The following is a 19,062-nucleotide window of genomic DNA, read 5'->3' as shown; positions in this document are numbered from 1 at the left end:
TTTCTAGTTCCTAGCATCCAACGAACCTAAGAATTTAAAATACTGTCAATTCTTGGTCATGTCCTTTTTTAAAAAAAAGTATTTTAATACTACATCACTTTTCATGCCTATTTTACACAGTCTGTGGTGATTACAAAATATGGTTCCTAATTAAAATCGTAAGTACATTATATTACCATATAAACTGTTTTTGATAACTCCATCTTGTTTTCCACCTCGGGAGATTCTATAACCTCAGATTTTTTTTTTTAAAAGCATAAAAAATATTAAGTGACTTCCTCATTAGTTTCAGCCTCTTTCTTTCTGATACATTTGTCTACAGATGGGTAAGAAGTGGATGTTTAAACAGCTATATTGTTCATTTTAATTTGTGGGGAGATCATTCAATACATAACAAAGAAACATAAAACTGATCACAGCAAATAATTATGAGTACAACCGGTTTCGTTGGGGGATTAAAAAATAGATTAAACGACAGATCGACGAGAGATTTGCTAATTAATACGAAACAGGTAACAACTCCGAGGATCTTCGTGCTGTTCTGGCACTGGCTGCCCCCGCTGCCCCTGCCGAGTACCTGAAAGATCGTTGCTAGGAAACGATAAAAACTTCCCTCTCGCGAGAGTCGGAATACGTCGAAAGCCATTAACCGGAGGCTCTGAGACCCTCCCATTTACTTGGTTTTCTCAGGGGCACGAAACCACGCCTATGCATATGCGTGAGGAAGCGTCCTTTAGTTGCCACGGAGACAGGGCAACCCGGAAAACGTGTTCCCGAAAGTTTTAAAGGGACAGTAACTAGGAGTTTCAGTTAAACCGTCCGCTCCTGGCATCATCATCATCATCACCATCACCATCACCACCACCGCTGTTGTATATTCTAACTTTTAACTTTAATCTGTAACGTTTTATCTGCTAGATACAATAGTTTACTCACATTTTGGCAGTCTTCGTCCAGTTGTTGGAAGTTGGGGCTCTGTGAGCTGTCAGCTAAGGTTCCTAGTGGAAAGCGTCTTATCTGCCACAATGTAAACAATACAAGGTAAGATTACATCTTGTCGCGGCCTGCGTGTCTGTGTGTTTATTCTGCTGGAAGGGTTTTGAACAGGGCGAGAGTCTCGGCAACCAGGCAGCATCGGGAAGCAATACAGTATATTGACCTGTGAGGAAAAGTTTGAGAGAGCCAACTGTCAAACACGGTAAATGTCACATGGCCTCACACATATGAGAGATGTTCTGATTTTATGATCGTTCAGCGTCAGAAACTCAGCTATGTTGATTTTTATTATATATCGTCAAACAAACATTGTCAGTTTGCGTCCTTCTCAACACCGAGTCCTCACGCCTCACATCTGACTGAATTACAATCCCAGCAACAGTAACACAGCAGTGGCGTTGATGCTATCGAAATGTCTTCGATCTAACTTGCTCTTTCCTTATTCTTCAGAGAAATACTGTGTTTAAAACGGCATAAACCGTAGATAAGAAACAAGTAGTAGCTGACTAAAGGGAAAGCAGAGTGAAAATGGGAAGTTCAAATCCTGGGAATTTTTCAAAGCCTATCCATGGAAAATACCCATGTTTTCATTTCGTCTCGACGACTGGGATTTTTTTTAAAGTCCTGTCTTGACGAGTTATTTTGCTTATACAATTGTTTTTTGTGTGTGTGCGTATGTGTTGTTGGTAAACACGCTGTCTCGATTACAGTACTGCGTTATTTGCAATGGTCGTTTAAACGTACCACACGGTGGCAGTATTATAGCAATGTTATACAGCACAGGGGCATACTGTCAGACTCAGATCACAGTCCCCTGAGCGCACTTGTTTTGTTCTACAAATTAATAGTAGCGTTTTCTTTATGACCACATAGCTTCTGGGAATATTCTTTCTTTCCCCAAAGAGTCACTTGTGCTACGTTTTACAGTGGAAACACAGGGACGCTGTTGAGTATCACGTCTAGTACTGCCCGTTCACTGTGAGAAACTACAAGACTGAGTAAAAAACAAAGATTAGTTTCTTTGATCTTTTTTTTTACTGTAATAATGCTTTAATCAGATTTCAGTTTCGATGTTTGCATGGGTAAACTGTGTTACTGCCATGACTGAAAAAAAGAAAAGGAAGTTTTTATATTGTACACAAGGATTAAGTGATTTTAGGGCAACATATCTTTCATGACGTTGCGGACAAAAGTCGGGTGTTTGTGTAAAACGTGTGAGGATGACGCGATCACGACGTCAGAATGCAATGCAGAATCCAAGAAGATCTATAGTTCCCTGGTCAACTGTGCCTAACCACTTAGGAAATCTTATCTGGGCCACTAAATCCACATTAACAGAAAGTAAACAAAAATGCTTAACTGTAGATCTCACTCAGTTTTTATGGGCGAGATCTCAGTGTTTACTGACAATTTTTGACTGTGCTTTAGGTATATCTGGTGTGTCATACAGAACGATTTTATTTTATTTCCTTTCTCTGCGTACTAAAGGCTTTTGTTTGTTTTTAACACCTCCTTTAATGCCTTCATCGTGAAGTCACTTCCATTGGTGACATCAGGGTTGAGCATGCTCTTACAGTACAGTATGTGCTAATGCACAGCCTTATAAATAAATCTACTTTTTGTGTGAAGATTGTAAAGATTTGGGTAATGAGCTCTTTATTTTCTGTCCAACCCATATTTTTGGCAGGAAACAGCTTTCTCCTGCAAATTGTTTCAGGTGATTTCCATCTTTCTGTATAAACATTTCCTGTTTAAAGTGCAGTGATGGCTGTAGAGCTTTGAGGTTCGCAGTAGCTGTGCTTGTGAGCTGGGTTTCATATCGCTGTCCTTCATTCCCTCAACAGGAAGCTTCAAAAATATCCAGCCACATATTCTTCGATTCACTGAAATTAATTGTGTGGGCGTTAGAAGCGTTCATTTGTTTCTGAGGTTTAAGTTTTTTTTTTCAGAGAGAACTAAAAGATGGGTTAATGACAATACTGTATCTGCTCATGGTAGGGGTTTTAAATGTCAGAGAAAGAAAAAAAAATACAGGCATATGCAACAGTTAAAAGGCTGAGAGGTTGTGGTTTGTCTCTTATTGGTGGTTGCCTATATTATTTTGCTGAATTTGTATACCACAGTGTTTAATAAAGAAATATTTGTGCCAAGTTAAATCAGCGCACTGACCCAGATAAAATGCTTTTCAGAAAGTTCAAGGAGCTGTTTATTGTTGTACTTTCCAAAAGCAAGGATACAAGTGGTTTAAATAACTGGGCATGAATAATCACATCATTATCCAACATCCGTAATCCAACCATGAAATGTTAATATGGAATCCAACATTGTGCAGATGTTGCACATTAACATTAGGTTTTGGGGAATGAATAAATCTAAATCTAAATCTGTAACTGCCTATGGGTACTATTATTACATGACAACTACTGTAACAGTATATGGAATCTGGAAAAACTGGATTTGGGGAAAATCTGGATTTTGGGGAAAAGGCATGTGGCAAAGTACCATATTATATGTATACTATATATTAAATATATGTAGTTCTATATTGTATTATTTATTTGTACTACATGTTGGGAGTGGCAAGGCATCTCTAATACATCACACTCCTGTGCGTAATGTTTCTTCTGGAATTACCCGAAACAGGGAATTGCCAACTTAATGATAAACCAGAGAGAAAGTACAGTTAAGGTCATCTTTTTTGTAAGTGATTACAAAGAGCAGTAGAAAATGAGTGACAGAGCTGGAATTGGAACATGAAAACAAGAAGACAAGCTATAAAAATACTATTTATACACTAGATAATCACACAGAGCGGTGGAGAGTGATGCTTGATGGACTAGTGTCACAATGGCTTTGAGGTGTTTTCATACTAAACTAAAAAGAATTGGAGAAGAGGAGGGACATCAAAAAGACACTTCTACAAGAATTAGTCAGGCACTACCAAATTTATTCTTCTTTTGTAGTCTTTTGAATTTAATGTGTCTGTAGCAAAATAACATCAACTTCGACGCATTTTGAACGTGTGTGATTATCAGAGAAACGACAGACATTTCCTTCCATTCTAATAGATTTTTAAACATTCGTGGAGCATTATAAATTTCTCCCAGATATATGCCTCTAGGTCTTTTTTAGGTAGGAACTTTCTGACGTACAGTAGCCGACTTACTGCATCCTCAGCATAATTCTCTGTTCTTGTTCCCCTGTGTTTGTACAAGGTCTCCAGCACCTGAAGGTGTTGTATGTGCCTTAACTTTAACTTGGCATCCATGCTAGTGATGGACTGCAGGCTCTAGTCTTTGATGTGATACACCGACTGTCTCCGCATCAACACTACCATTGGAACAGAAAAAGAGCTCTGGCTTTTTGGTGTCAAGTGCTCTGATAAAGGTCTTCTTTCCAGCAGCCTCATCAATGAATCCTCTCTCTTTTCTTCTTTTCTTACTACTTGTGCTTACACCTTAACACAGAGGTTTTTAAGTGCTATGGTAACTGTAATACATGTAACAGATACATATTTCTTTTTTTAAAATACCATGCAGGAAAAACTGTACCTCGAATGTATATATATATAAACAAATATGGTTTTTTTTCTAGGAAACATTCAGGGCAGATGTGAAAAATTAGGTGAAATGTCATATTGATTTACTTTATGTACATAGAAAATAGATATGCAATTACTCATATTTACAATGATATCATAAATAGTTGTTCTGTAATTGACGTCAGGGTGTACACCACTGTAAAAAAGACATTTAGCATTGTACAGATCTTTTTTCAACACTTAATCTGGATAGATCTGTATTTGTAGTACAAAAAGTAGCCATTTAGCTTTACAGGTGCATAGAGAAGACAACATCCTGCTAATGAAAGGGAACACCTCACAATCAATCAGTCTGATCTGATGGTAAATGTGATTAATACTCATGACACTTTTGTTATAATAGCAGAAAACACTACCGGAAGCTTTGAGTAAATTGTCAAACTCCTGATTATGTCCAAGGTACCCAAAGACACTTGCATGTCTGCTGAGTTTCAATAACATCACTGAAATAAGCTATTGTTCATAAAATTGTCTTTAACCTGATTAGCTAGATAACCTCTAGTGTGTATCTTTCTCTTGTAGTATGTCATATATCTGTGTGCCACAGCATGTTTTTTTGGTATTGTTGTAAAAGAAACAGGTTTAACAAAGACAATTCCCTCTCTGTCCAGGGCTTTCTCAACCTTCCACATAGCCACAAGAGGGATTTCTGCTCAATTCAAAGATCACATCACAGTAGATGAATTTCCAGAGCTTCCTGTCTGAACCACTGCTAAGCTCTATTGTAGACCCAGCATTTTAATGTGCTGTGAGTTATAAGCATGAAGGGCCAGGGGCAGCTGTCCTACAGATACAGTGCAAGACATTGAATGAGGTGATACTATATACATAATCAGTTCCTAAAATCACTTAGTAAGGACATATATTTTTTCATATACTGCAGTTACATCTGAGGCAAATGTGAAGATGGTTCACTGCACAATCGAGCAACTGTTGCAATTAACTTTCATCACCGTACTGAAATTAAACTGAATCTGTTCAATCTGATTTTTTTCAGATGTGTATAGTATAATATATCAAAATACTGTACATATATGCACATTTTCAGATTATATATAGATCACCTTTTTAAAGACTTGTGTGCATTGAGAAAAGTGTATTATAATCTACCAAAACCTAGTGGGAAGTTTTAAAATCTTTGCTTGACAAGTTAATTTTTCATATAAAAATAAACGTTTCTTTATGCTTATTGTATTATATTGTTATGATTCCTAGATTGTGTGGATTATTAAAGACTACCTGCCATAGTATATGCATTTTCTCAATAGCTGTAAATATTGGGGAAAAAAGCAATATATGACTCAAGCAATATATGTCACAGACTGCTTATATTTTAATATTCTATATTATTTATTAATTAAATCAATGATGTAAGAATCAATTATCTGCAATACTACAATGGCTATGAAGGAATGAATATCTAATGGCAGAATGTGTATCATGCAATTACTGCACAAGTAAACATTGTTAACGGTACATTAATGGTTAATGCAAGTTAATTTGATGGAAAAGCCATAGGAATAGAAATGTTGGAAATAAAAAGAAAGCTTATGTCTTATTCAAAGCTGTTTATTTGATATTTTCTTTTGTTTAGGAAAATAGGTCTGCTAGTTTTAACTATTTACAGGTGCAAAATTGAGTGAAGAAGGAAAAAAATAATTTGCTTGTTTTTCTCCTTGGTGTAAATAAAGTGGTTTGGTAGTTTGTTTATTTCTCCTATAGTACTGAAAGCCTAGAAACCCTTTTGACCTTTTGACTGTAACAGGTTTCACACAGGGCAGTGCACTCTGCAGAACATTCATAGAAAATACTTTTTTTTGTACCTATACATCTCTGCACACGTTTGCTGCCTGCAAGCGAAGCAAAGCTGATACTGTGATAAGGGAAGCTCTAGACAAGGGCCTTTGACCTGTGCAAAATGCATAGAACTGTGTGTATGAAGTCAGGCACCTGCTGACCTCTGCATGTTAGATGAAGCTGAATGTTAAACCCTTTTGTGCAGTGGTTAAAGAATACCCTCCAAGACTGTAAGAACACCACAGACTCCTGGGGCTCCACACGCAATGACTTGACTGTCTCAGCAGTAATTCTGTGGATGGAGAATCCGAATTCTTGCTGAACACAACCTCAATATGTATGTTTTTTTCAAAGCACATTTTATTGTTCTCCTGTTAGCTGTTGTACAACAGGGGTTTGCGTTAATAGACGTTTGATAATGCTGGTACAATTGAAACATAAAGCTAAAATAAAGCACAGAACATTGGGTTTTTTTAACATTCCCTGGCTATGTGTGACAATATCATATCAATTTTCATTTTTTATGTTGCAGAGTCAAAGAATAAAACATCTCAAAATGAAAAATAGTACTTTCACAAGAAAATGGAACTATAAAATTGAGTTAATGTTCGTCTCTTTAGTGTTTGCGAAATACTGTGTATTTATTGTGTTCTGTTTGAGTGATTTAGATATTTATATCACTGTGAAAATGAATTTCTGAGATGCTGGGCAGTGATGACGGTGCCCTGAGATACACAGTTCTCCACAGCTAAATATGGACAAAGAAATAATAGCACATTGCAGCATAAAGCAATTGCAGCTTTCCAGTAATGTTTCTTGCCATTTCATTCCTAACCTTTCCCCGTTCTCTTTCCGTGCTGTAAACACATGTTTTAACCCTAACTACTGTCGTAGTTTGTATAATTGGTGAAACCTTGTTTAAAAAGCGTAAAATCCTTTAAGAGATAGTGCGACAAGCGTTTAGTTAAGATAAAACAATGAGTAAACTCATCTGTCATGATGACCCAAAAGATTATATAATATTACAGCTACAGTGCTAGTACTGTAACAGATTGCAGAGCGGTTTCAACACGCATCATTTCCTTTTTCCTAAATCGTGTCGAGATGTATATTTCAATGGAAAGCATGCATGCTATGAAAAGGATCTCTGGTTTGGCGTAGGAGGGAAGACTAACACCTTAAAGGCTGCCCAGGTGGCTTTTGTAGGGTTAATGCCTCTCAGTACAGTTGTATGGAAAAACCCTGTGCAGCCCTGAAGAAAGAAACCACAGTGCACTGTTGCTGCTGGTGCTAGTGGTGAGGAGGGAGGGAGAGAGGGAGGGAGGGGGCTTGTAACGGTTTTCCTTCACCTTCAAACAGAGTCGTGTCTCTGCAACCAACAGCTTACAGTGGAAACTTCTTCACTTGAAAGAGAATGCTCTCTGCAAATGAGTCCTGTCAATAGTGATCACTGCTTCGATCGTCCAAATTCACAACATATTCAGGTGCAAAGCAGTGTGTGTGTGTGTGTGTGTGTGGATCCACCCAGCTCCGCTGGGAGATGTGTCTGTCAGTCGGATGGGAGATTCCAGCTCTTCGAGTCACAGAAGAGCCATGAACCAAAAGGAAAGAGCAGAGGGCAGCGGTTTGAAAATCTTGTCATCTGCGCCATGTTAGAAAAAAACTCACTTAGTCTTATCGGGGCAATTTAAATACTGTAGAAGTAGAAGGGATTCCCTGAGATTCCCAAGAGGAGTCCTAAGGGAATCCAGCCATACAGCTCATCCAGAAAGGGTATTTCCCAATCAAACCTCCCCACCTCCCACCACTGTTTCTGCTTTGTGATTGGACCTTTTTAGGAACTTTTGCACTGACAGCTTAGCCACTGTATTCTAGTGTTGCTTTGGAATGAGTAAGGACTGGATGAAAAGGTTTGCACTCTCTTCTTTGTCTTTAGTTTACTGATGTGCAGCACAATTTTCAAATCAATACGAGTATACTCTATCACATTTTCTCTTTTTATCTGATTAACAAGCCTTCAAATAAGTGCCTTCAAATAAATGTTTAAAATTTTGTTTTTCAATGGATTTTTCAAATATGTAATAAAAGGCCACTCTGATATTTTTTAACCTGAGGTAGAACAACGGGCTTTGTTCTTAAGAACAATCTTTTAAAAAAAACTTTCAATTTCAGAGTAAATTTCAAAGTACTATCGATATTTTATTGTGAACATGGAATGTGCTGTTGCAATTACTTCATCATCTGATAATAAGCTTCCACTACAAATAGTAAGCACTAAAGCTTTGTGGTGTTAACTATAAGAAACACTTACATTTTTATTTTTATAACAGAGTCCAAGAATCTTGAGGTAAGGACATCTGAAGAAAAATATAAACCCAACAAGGAGAAAACTCAGCCACAAGGTAATAAATTCTACTCCTAAAATATTTGGCTAAAGCAAGCTGACGGAAAATGCTAAATAGTATTAGGAAATTGAAAAGAAGTAGACCTATAAAATATTTTGACTACTACAGTATATCAGAACACAACTGTAAGTAATTGCAACAAATGTTGAAGAATTAGTTAACCTCGACTCCTGGAATTTTTCATTTTGTGTTTTATGTAGTTTAAAATGAATTCATTGAAGCTCCGTTGATCATCAAAATTTAAAGACAGCTGTTGAAATGCCTTCTAAAAAATCACTAGCAACAGACTTTGAATTCTTCTCATTTTTCCTGGTTTGGGCTTTATTGATCTTATTGAAAATAAATATAGTTTTGCTCAACAAATTAGTACTGCATTCTGCATTCTTTTTACACCCTGTTTTAATCCGTGCCTGAGTTACTTTGCTTGTGTACTGCATAGTGCACCTGCAATGAATGTGTTGGGTAAACGGACAGATACATTGATAATCAAACATTCTATAGCATTCTATCAATTCAATCCAGTGATCACTAGGTAAAAGACCCAGCTGTTACAATGTACCACATGTATGTCTTTTGGATCCCATAACTTAACATTTGAAGTAGACTTCAATATAATGTGACAAATTCTAATCAGCATGCCTAGAATATTTTGTAACTCTTTATACAACTGGTACTTTGTCTTCACTTTAATAGTTACACCATAACAAGACTTATTCATTACCTTTATTGTGAACAAAATTCTATGCTCATGGTTTATCGTACTATAAGGTTACTGTATATTGAGCAACCTGTAATTTTGTTGTTCATAAGATATAATACAGTTTTAACTTCTGTTTACTGTCTATGTTTAAATACATTTCTAACTCCAAACAGATGTGCCTCGGCTATCATGTTCATTTACACATTTCTTACATTTCTGTTAGAAACTACAGTATATTGTCTGAAATGTTTTTCAGTGTACGTGGCTGGTAAATACAGTATGTGCTCTATAAAGTACATCTATAGATATTACAATTAAAATCTACTTATACTATAATATTTACCACTTTCCTTTTATTGTTATTGCTTGTTTTTCCATACTTATAAAAAACATTTAAAAACAAATAAAGTTTTATTTTATGCATTGATCATCATATACAGTATCATACTGTATAATTCATTTCTATTGAGTATACTGTACACTACGTACCTTCTAGAGGGTAGTTCAAGGAGCTCTGATCTTTAATACTGCATGTACCAGGCCATTGCTATTCAGACTGCTGATGGTCTATGTAGAGAGTACTCATTCAAATAGACTGTTATTACATACATATTTATTTAAGATACAGTAACTCTTCCATAGATCAATTTCTCTGGTTCAATCCTTCATTGTGTGCAAGAGCTGATGACACAATGACTGCTTTTTCTTTTTTTTCTGTTTCACTATTCAATTGATTTGCTTGTTATGTCAGAAAACTAATTTGTTTTTCAAAATCTCCTGAACTCTTAATTTGAAATAAAAATGTTATTTTAATTTCCTGTATGCGGGAACATATCTCTTTTACAACGTGCTACAGTAAAGGACAAGAAAGTAAAATTCTTCTTTGCAAAAGGCAAAGGGTTTACCCCTTTATAACCAGTTTTTTTTATTGTCCACTATGATTTGAAGCCACACTTTTTTTTTTACTTGGAGGATTACAATAAGTAAGAAAGTCAGCAACATGACCAGAATAATGTCAGTTTTATCTCATTTCACTACTACCCTGTACATCATCATGTCCCTAAAACAGTGACACAGATTCAAGTGGAACTCAGATCTTGAAGATTGTAGCTTGTCATTCAATGGAACTGGCTCAGCTGTTGTCATTTATGCCTGCATCTAATGAGTCATTATTCTTAAAAAAAAAAATGTATCAGCTTTATCATCATTTTATCAGCTGGTATTCAAAGGATGATTACTGCACATAGAAATGAGGTGATCTGAACACAAACATTTCCTACCAGGTGGTCAGCACACATGGCCGTGTGCTACTTACGACAAGGTCTTACAGCTCTTCACATGACATGATCGAGCTACTTTATGTCCCGACTCCAAAAAGCCTCCTGCATGGTTCCAAATAGAAAAAGTTTTAAAAACCTCACAGATGTCACACAAATAGATACATTAGGAGCACAGGGAAAGACCCACAGAAGCACTCCCCTTCAGCGTTTTTCACTGTGGCTATGAGGCACTGCTCAGTAAAGCCTGTTTTTTTAAAAAAAGGCAGATCTTTGATTGGAATATGACAATGTCGGGAAAGACTGATGACCCAACTCCCATTTATCCAGGTACTCTTCCTATGGCATCTGTGCCTGCCAGGAGTGTAAAGGAATTGCATGGAGGCCACACACACCCAGCTTGGTTGTGGACTAGAAATGGGGTAAAAACCTTTCTTTCCCCACCCCAGCTTCTTCAGTGCTTGAATGTCCGTAGTTAATCAGCAACTGAGCTAAAAAGAAAAAGTAAAAAAGAATGTTTGACACCTAGGTTCTATTCTGTTTAATAGAGGCCTGCTAAAGAGTGCACATCCTTAATTATGATTTAGGCATCATGGGTAGTTCCTGTCATATAAGCGAAAGGATTTTCCTATCATAGAACTGACGTTACTTTCTGGTAGAAATTTAGTTTCTTCCCTTAAATGTGGGTGTAGCACCCAAATGGGTCAACTGAAGAACATGACATGTAGGCCTGTAACCACAAGAGGGAGCCAAAGACACAAACTGGGAGGGGGGGGGGGTGGTCATTGCATAGTCCTAGTAAAAGGGTTTGCAAGACAATATAGACTCGTCTGAAGCTGCGTACGGAAGGATTTCCTCTTTTTTCCTTCTAAAAAGATTTTTTAAATACTATGTTCTTCACAAAAGTAGTTATTTTTGAGCATGTAAACCTCTGCCTTTTGCCTCAACTAATATTTCAGCAAAGAGGAAATTTACTGTCCCTGACTTTGTGAAAGGTTTGATGCAGTATGTTGTGGTGTATCTGCTTCGTTCACATTTTCAGCGACAAGAAATGACCTGTGCCCCTTTTCAGTATATTTTTGGAAGTGGGGGCAAGTTCATCCTCCTCCATCAGCTTGACAGGCAAAGCTGATATACTGTATATACCGTCATTGTACTTGTCATATTCCAAGATCATCATCTGTTCCCCTGCTTCTCTCTCTGATCACGATCTAGAATAAAATCCAGAAAAATAACATTGGATTATTACCCTCTTGAAATAATCTTTTGCCGAAATTAGATTTAGGTACATAAAACTTACAACCTTACAGGTGACCCTTAATGAACATTTTATAAAGACTTCACAAATGTAAACTTTTCATCATTTTTTTAATGTTCCAGGATCCAGATCCATTTTTGTCATTCGTTTTTTTTGTCCACGTAAGGCTGCATTTCATTCCAAGTAAATGTCATGAAATTTTATAACAAAAGACTTATAAGTAATAAGTAAATTATTTACGGTGATCTCCTGTACACATCCTGCTACATGATCACTACAGGCCACCCATCATAGTGCTTAGATTTGTGCTGTTATAAATACTTGTGGGTTTTTTCTCTGTTTCTCTAATATCTGATTATTTTTATTTTTTATTTTTCACATGGAAGACAGGAATGTTTGATCTCCTTTACAATTTCTGACAGATGGGAAGGGTATATTTCCCTTGTAACCTATCCCTCCAGCAAAAAAGAAACCAGTTTATACTATATATTAAGTACGTGTTTTTCAGTACTGTATATTGCATGTGGGCACTCGCAAATTTATAATAATTAAGAATCATAGTTACAAATACATTAGTTTGAAGCTGAACAAAATGTAATAGCAAAATCGGCTGTGTATGGTTTGAAGAAATCAGAGGACGCTGTGGTCATTGTTTTTAGCACTCTAGAACTGCGATATAATTAGGTAATATAGGAGAGCACAAATTAGTAACTTGGATTTTAAAATAGTAATGAGAGCACAGAGAGTAAATAGTGGACTGAGAATTCTTAAATTGCGTTTTTCTTTTTTTTTATTTGTGATGGTCATTACATTGAAGGTGGCATCATGTGTTAACTCCTAACAGTATAAATGATTTTTGCACAATATCAGTTTTAAAAAAACAATTCAAATAATTTAATTTCTTGCTCTTTCTTGAACAGTGGCTAGAGATGTATGATGATGCTTGTGCATTATCGAATGAACCCTGAGTAAGAACTACAGTAAATACAGTAAAATGAGTAATCTTAATTTAGTTGTAGAAATTCCATTGCATGCATTGCAGCGCATCAAGCATCGGTTTGTTTTTGCGTTATTCAACTTGTGGTTTTCCGTGTCTTTCTAAAAAAAAAAACATGCATACAGACTCGCTGCTGTATGACCGCTCTTGTCTTTTAAATAATAATTGTTGTCAAACAGCATAAAACACGCGTATCGTGTATTTCTAGTCTCGGCTGTGTAGTCCTGTCTGTAATCGATTGCCGAGTACACGACGGCCGCTCTGAGGGATCCGTTTCTCTGCGTTAGACCAGTTTCCCAGAATAGCCACTCTGCTCGTTCGCCTGCCTGGCTTGGAAGATGGAGGAAGTGCAAACAGGATTAACTATTGTTATAGATGTGTTATCTTTCAAAAAATAGTTTTCTTTTGTGCAACAACAGTAAAAAAAAAGGAAACTGGCGCAATGTCTAGATCTAAAGCAAAGGTAATGGGACTGTTTCACCTCCTGCCTTGTTAAGGTAAAAAAAAAGAATATAACAGCGTTATAACAATATATTCCAGGAGGTATCTGTCTTAAATGAAATACTTCAGCGTTAACAATGGTGCAGAAGTGACAGGACAGTACAACCTTTCTGCTGTCACTCTGATCAGTCACATCGCAAAAGAGTCTTGCATCACCAAGACTGAATTTCTCTTGTGACATGTCGCCTCGCTAATCGTCGATCGTCACACTTGTTGCTAACCCGTAGAAAGAGGTACCGATATGCCTTAGGACCCTGGATCGTGTAGTACAGTAAGGCGCAAAAGTTGTGCTGTTGCATTGGTTCACCGTTGCTAATATAAGGTCGTATGCGTCCGGCTTGTCATTCCTAATCGATCAGTTAAACCGGTGCTATCGGCGGGCTCACTTCGACAGCACATCCACATATCCCAGAGCTTAAAGCACTGACGTATGTCGAGCGCTGATGCATACAGTACGTTCAGTGGGAATGGAGACGCGATACAACAGGTGAAGATATCGCTGTCTGAGCGGGTCCAAAAACCTGTCTATTTGTGATCTGGGGCCACAGAACCCAAGAAGTTAGTCTTGACTCGCTGGCTTCAGTTTTAACATACAGGCTGCTCCCCTTTTCTTTTTCTGGGCTGATTCCTTAGAAACCGGTGGATCCTGTTTTTCCTTGGTTAATCGCTTTCTTATGCACAGCTGCGAATGACCTTTCCTTCTCCTATTTTATAGCCATCCCTTAAAAGTTCGTTTTCTGTCTCCTTCTTCCTCCTCCGTGCGTCTGTGACATGATTTATTCATACAAGTATAATCTCAGGGGGGGGAAAAAAAGGACACCCAACTTCTACAGGTGCGGTGAACGGACAGAGCTTTTTCGGGTTTTCGGGTACAGTGGAAATGTTGACGGGCTAATTTAGTTCGGAGGAAGTAACCTAAAAGATTTTGTTGAGGTGTTTTCTGTTACTGTGCACTTAACCATTTAGTTGGTGAACAGGCTCTCTTCCTGTTCCTTCTGACGCATGTGGTACTTTGCCAGAGTTTAAAGAAAGCTTCAGTTTTTTTCTTCAAAGATTTTCAAGCAGGAAAAACATATAAAGAAGACTTCCAGTCGTTTAAACAGATGCATCTTCTATGAGCTGGTAGCCGCCTTCCCCCTGTTGTGCGTTTTTAACTCCTTTAAATACATGATTATAATTTTCATATTAGGATCATCAGTAGTAATTTACAAGGGAGGGGGCGTGTTGTCATTGTTTCCTTTGGGGGGGGGTTATCGTTGAACAACTCGGGAAACGAGGCGGGGTGAAAGTTTTTATTTTTTTTTTTCCTTATTGAGAATAGCAAGAAAAAACGAAGCAATCTTACCTGCCTACTCAAATAAACAGAAATCGGAACTTTTCAGAGGGGACAGACTACAGCTTTTAACCTTGGACCTGTTCGTTCTGACTCGAAGAACTGACGTTGCTTTTTTTAAAAGTAAGTAGAAGGCAAATCCCAGACAGCTCGTTATCTTCAGGGCTCTGGTCAGAGGCTGACAGTCACAGGCTAATCCTGACAGAGCTACGCAGAAAGAAAGATATCCTTAACCTGTTGATTTACTTAGGTGCAGTTTCGTATGCTGTCGTTTTTAAGAAATTATAAATTGTTACGTGTGGAGCTGCGTATCAGTTGATTTTCTACCAATGAAATTATCTCAAGTATTTTCGGTACTGTACTGTATGTAGTGGCATCTAGGGTCATGATTCTGCTTATAGTAAAACAAAAGGCGAACAGTAGTACCAGATGGAGATTGAATATGTATTTATTATGCGTTTGAACAGCCTAAGGGTATAGGCTATGTTGATAGACTCAGGTCTGAGAGGCAGTTGTGCTTGCCAGCATACAGTGACTGAGCTAACCGATGATAATGTACGTGGGCACTCTGTTTGTAGAAACCGATGCCTAGTGACAAGAACTAGGCAAGAGCAGGTCTGCCTCTTCAGTCCTTTCTTTTATGGACATGTTATTTTGTGACAATTTTATTTTATTTACAGGACTCTTTTTTTTGTGTGGAAATTCTCCCAGAAAAATGTTGGTCCCTGAAAACTGAAAACACGTACAGTACAAAATACGCGATATGTTAGGCAAGAGCCGAGTTTGGATGGTTTTAAGTGACATTTTACAGGATGGCGTGTTGAATAAAAAAAAGAAACAAGCTTTTCAGGATTTATCATGAAGCAAGTCCAGTAGTGTATAAATTTGTTAATACTTCTAGAAATCCATTGCTAGTACAGTAGGTGTTGTTACTGTTATTGAAATCAGGACTTTCAACATTGTCTGTTTGAAGAGTTTTTTTTTAGCTTTTTGGTTGCGAGCATACTATCTTTAATTTGGTTATTTTGGAAAACCATTTGAAAGTACAGTACATACTTAAATATTTAACATTATGCTAGAATTGTTTTATGTCATTGAAGCAAAGGTTGCTTACTCTTTTCATCAGCATGCTCATTTGTTACAGTGTGAGTGTATGTTTGTGTGCTGTGCATCTGTTAGCTGGTACAGTTTGGTGTGTGGGGTTCGTGCTGTGTTACTATGGATATTCACAATCTGATTTACAAACTCTTTTGTTATTAAAGGGCTGAAGGGTATGATTCTGGATAGGCAGACGTTTATAAGCCTGGCTATTAAAAACGTTTTAAAGCTTGTTGCATTTAATACTTAAGATTTCTGAAAACAACAACGAAAGTGACCATATTTCAAATGTGATTTGTGTAAGTATGCATGTGAAGAACAAAATGGTGCACGTAATTTAACACCAAAATGAGCAAAGCAACATTCTAATTCAATCTTTTCGCAATTCACAAAAGGTTGTTTGAAACACTACAAATTAATTGTCCCATTGTGAACTGTTGTTAAACTCGAAAGTAAAATAAATACAGATTTCAGAAGAACAACGGAGGATACAATGTGTTTATATAAATTATGACAGACGCAGAGCTAGTATGTTGGGTCCATGAAATGTAATGGAAAGGATTTCTTCTAGAGCTTAATTGGAAAGGATTTCAGTAGGGTTGAAACACAACAATCTCCTCTTGATCCATTTTTAATTTAAATCGCTTCATTGTGTGAACTGAGTTAGGAATGACTACATACTTTGGATAGATCGCACTATCTTGAGTACACATCTAACACACATTTCAGTCCGTCTTCAAGTGAGTTGTCTGTCATCACAAGAAGAGGAAATGATTTTTGTGTTTCCCCCCCCAAACAGGGTCCAATTTGGTATATCCTTTTATGTCTACCTAATTTGGTAGAAAAGGCTTAAGGCACATTAAGTGAATCTGTCTGATTGCTCTGGCCAGCTAGGGCTTCTGTTTCTCCAGCAGTTCATAATCGGCATGTGTTGCAAAACTAATGAGTGACCTATGGGTCACAGCGATTTCCAATTTCTTAATGGGCATCCACTCAGGGAAGAGCTATTGTGGGAATCAGAAAGCGAGTAAATTTCTCCTTGTAATACCTGGCAGAATTAGAGCAAGAGCAGTTTTGGGATCCTTGGGTGGTATCCATACGAGAAGCTTCAGGCATCGAGGTCCCAGATACCCGACTTCATTGATACTTTTAGTGCTTTTGTGTGCTCCAGTTGTGTCTACGCTAGTGTGTCTACATTGATATAAATATATGCTGCTTTTGTTCAGAGGAAAAATTCAGAGAAACTGAAGTTGTAAACAGAATCTTCTGCCCACGGTTGTTGAACAAAATCCCGTGTAATTCTCACTTTGCAAAAACTTCCGGCTGCAGCAACAGAATACAACACGTGATTTTTAATTATTATTATTCGATGTATTCTGAACTGCAAAGGAGTGGAATAATATGTTAACCTGTTTTTGATTCTTGGTGGAAATTGCCGGCCCACTTAGCATAGCATCCTATGGAAAGAAAAAAACGTCGTTTCATCCCCACTCACAGAGTGAGGGCCTTTGAGTATAGAGAGCAGTGGCATGTGTGTTCACCCTTGACACTTTCTTCAAGTCACAACACTCATCGTTACTCAAAGGCAAACTTGAAAGATGTAATCAGTTCAGAGGACGAAATGTTAATGGCTTTCAGACCATTTCTGCTTTCTCTTACCTCATTCAATAGTAATCCTCTTGGATTTCCTGCAAAGAGAAGCCCAAACACTACATCCACGATTCTGCGTCAATCTTACAATCATGTTTTTCCATCAAGAATACAGTCTCAAAGCCGGCAGCATTAATATTTAAAATAGAATTTGCAAGGTCATCAGCTTTCATCTTTCTTTTTGATTGGTCTGTCTGAAGTAAATAGTCAGTGTCTCCTTCTCTTGTTCAATCAAAACTTCCTCCACAGGTGAGTTGTTCCTGCCAGGTCCCATATAATAGTTTATTCGAGTTTTGGTGGTTTTAAATAATATTCTACAGCATAGTGTGCTGTTAAAAAAGAAACAGGAAAGAGCAGGATTTATTCTGAAACTGGTCCAATAGGGTGAATATTTGTTAATACTTCTAAGAAATGCTTCACTGTGCTCATGTGAATACATTTTAAATTGTGAAAAGGCTCATGACATCCTAAAGGAAGTGGGACATTTTACTGATTGATGCGTGAAGTCTGTTATATATTTTTATTTATGGTTTTTACAAAAAGAAAATTTGTCTTTCTTTCTGTGCAGTTACTAAGTGGATGTTTTAACTAAATGTAAAAAATAATCATGCAATTCCAGAAAACGTTCCTGTTTAGTCCATATTATGCATTGTATGTGATGGCCAACGACTTCTTTGTTTGACTATTAACAAGAGTTTATTACATGCATAATACATGGAAATTGTATTGTGCATGTAATAACGTATTATTTCATAGCATTAGTAATATATCTGTCAGCATTCGATAAGACAGATTATCTTAATACAGGAGTACAGTATCCATTTGAGTGGGATTGCTCTAAGTGCTTCAAGGTAAATACCATATTATTGTTGCTCCTCCCTTACTGAAATGCTTGTAGTGAAGTGAAGAAAGAAAAATATGATGTGTTTGACTAGTTTTGGCCCAGCTAAAATTAATGACTTCAATGTTCGCTCTTCCTATCTTTGAGAAACAGAATTAACCAAGTATTGGATTGTTCATCCCCTCACAGGGAACACGAGCTGGGTTAATTTGCTGTGAGACGGGTTAGTTTTACCCCACCAATGATGAGTTATCGCGATAGCAATCCTACTGAGTATAAGAGGACCCGAAGGTTCAGACATTTGGTGTCTGTGCTTGGCTGAGGAGCCACTGGTGTGAAGCCACCATCTGTGGGATTGCGACTGAATGCCTGTAAAGGAGAATTCCCCTTAAAAGAGGGTGATTTAACGAGACAGGTTTATTTAAGGGAAATTGTATTGATGGAGCAATAAAGGACAGAGGCCTGAAGTCACACAGTTGGATGATTGGCGGTTCAGAGCCTTTATCTCTTTGCTGTTTGGTTGAGTGTGTTGAAACATGTTAAACCAAGAGGTGAAACTGTTGGTGCACTTGTCAGTTTTGACATTAATGTCCAGAGTGGGAGGATAC

At 37.4% G+C, this 19,062-nt stretch overlaps 1 protein-coding gene across 3 annotated transcripts in view; it reads left to right on the top strand.

Moving 5' to 3' along the window:
- Positions 1-14,310: 14,310 nt before the first annotated feature.
- Positions 14,311-19,062, top strand: part of ikzf2 (IKAROS family zinc finger 2) — a 46,202-nt gene continuing 41,450 nt past the window's right edge. For 2 of the 3 annotated variants that reach the window (XM_088931363.1, XM_088931361.1), the window contains exon 1: positions 14,822-14,988. The gene's annotated coding sequence lies outside the window, so the exon portion shown is untranslated. Of the gene's footprint in view, positions 14,366-14,821; positions 14,989-19,062 lie in introns of those variants that run through there. The other variant, XM_088931362.1, reaches the window with a different exon arrangement.

The sequence above is a fragment of the Atractosteus spatula genome, chromosome 13 (genome assembly GCF_055471065.1).
Source record: "Atractosteus spatula isolate fAtrSpa1 chromosome 13, fAtrSpa1.hap1, whole genome shotgun sequence".
Classification (NCBI taxonomy): domain Eukaryota; kingdom Metazoa; phylum Chordata; class Actinopteri; order Semionotiformes; family Lepisosteidae; genus Atractosteus; species Atractosteus spatula.
This window is presented reverse-complemented; position numbering and strand designations above follow the sequence as displayed.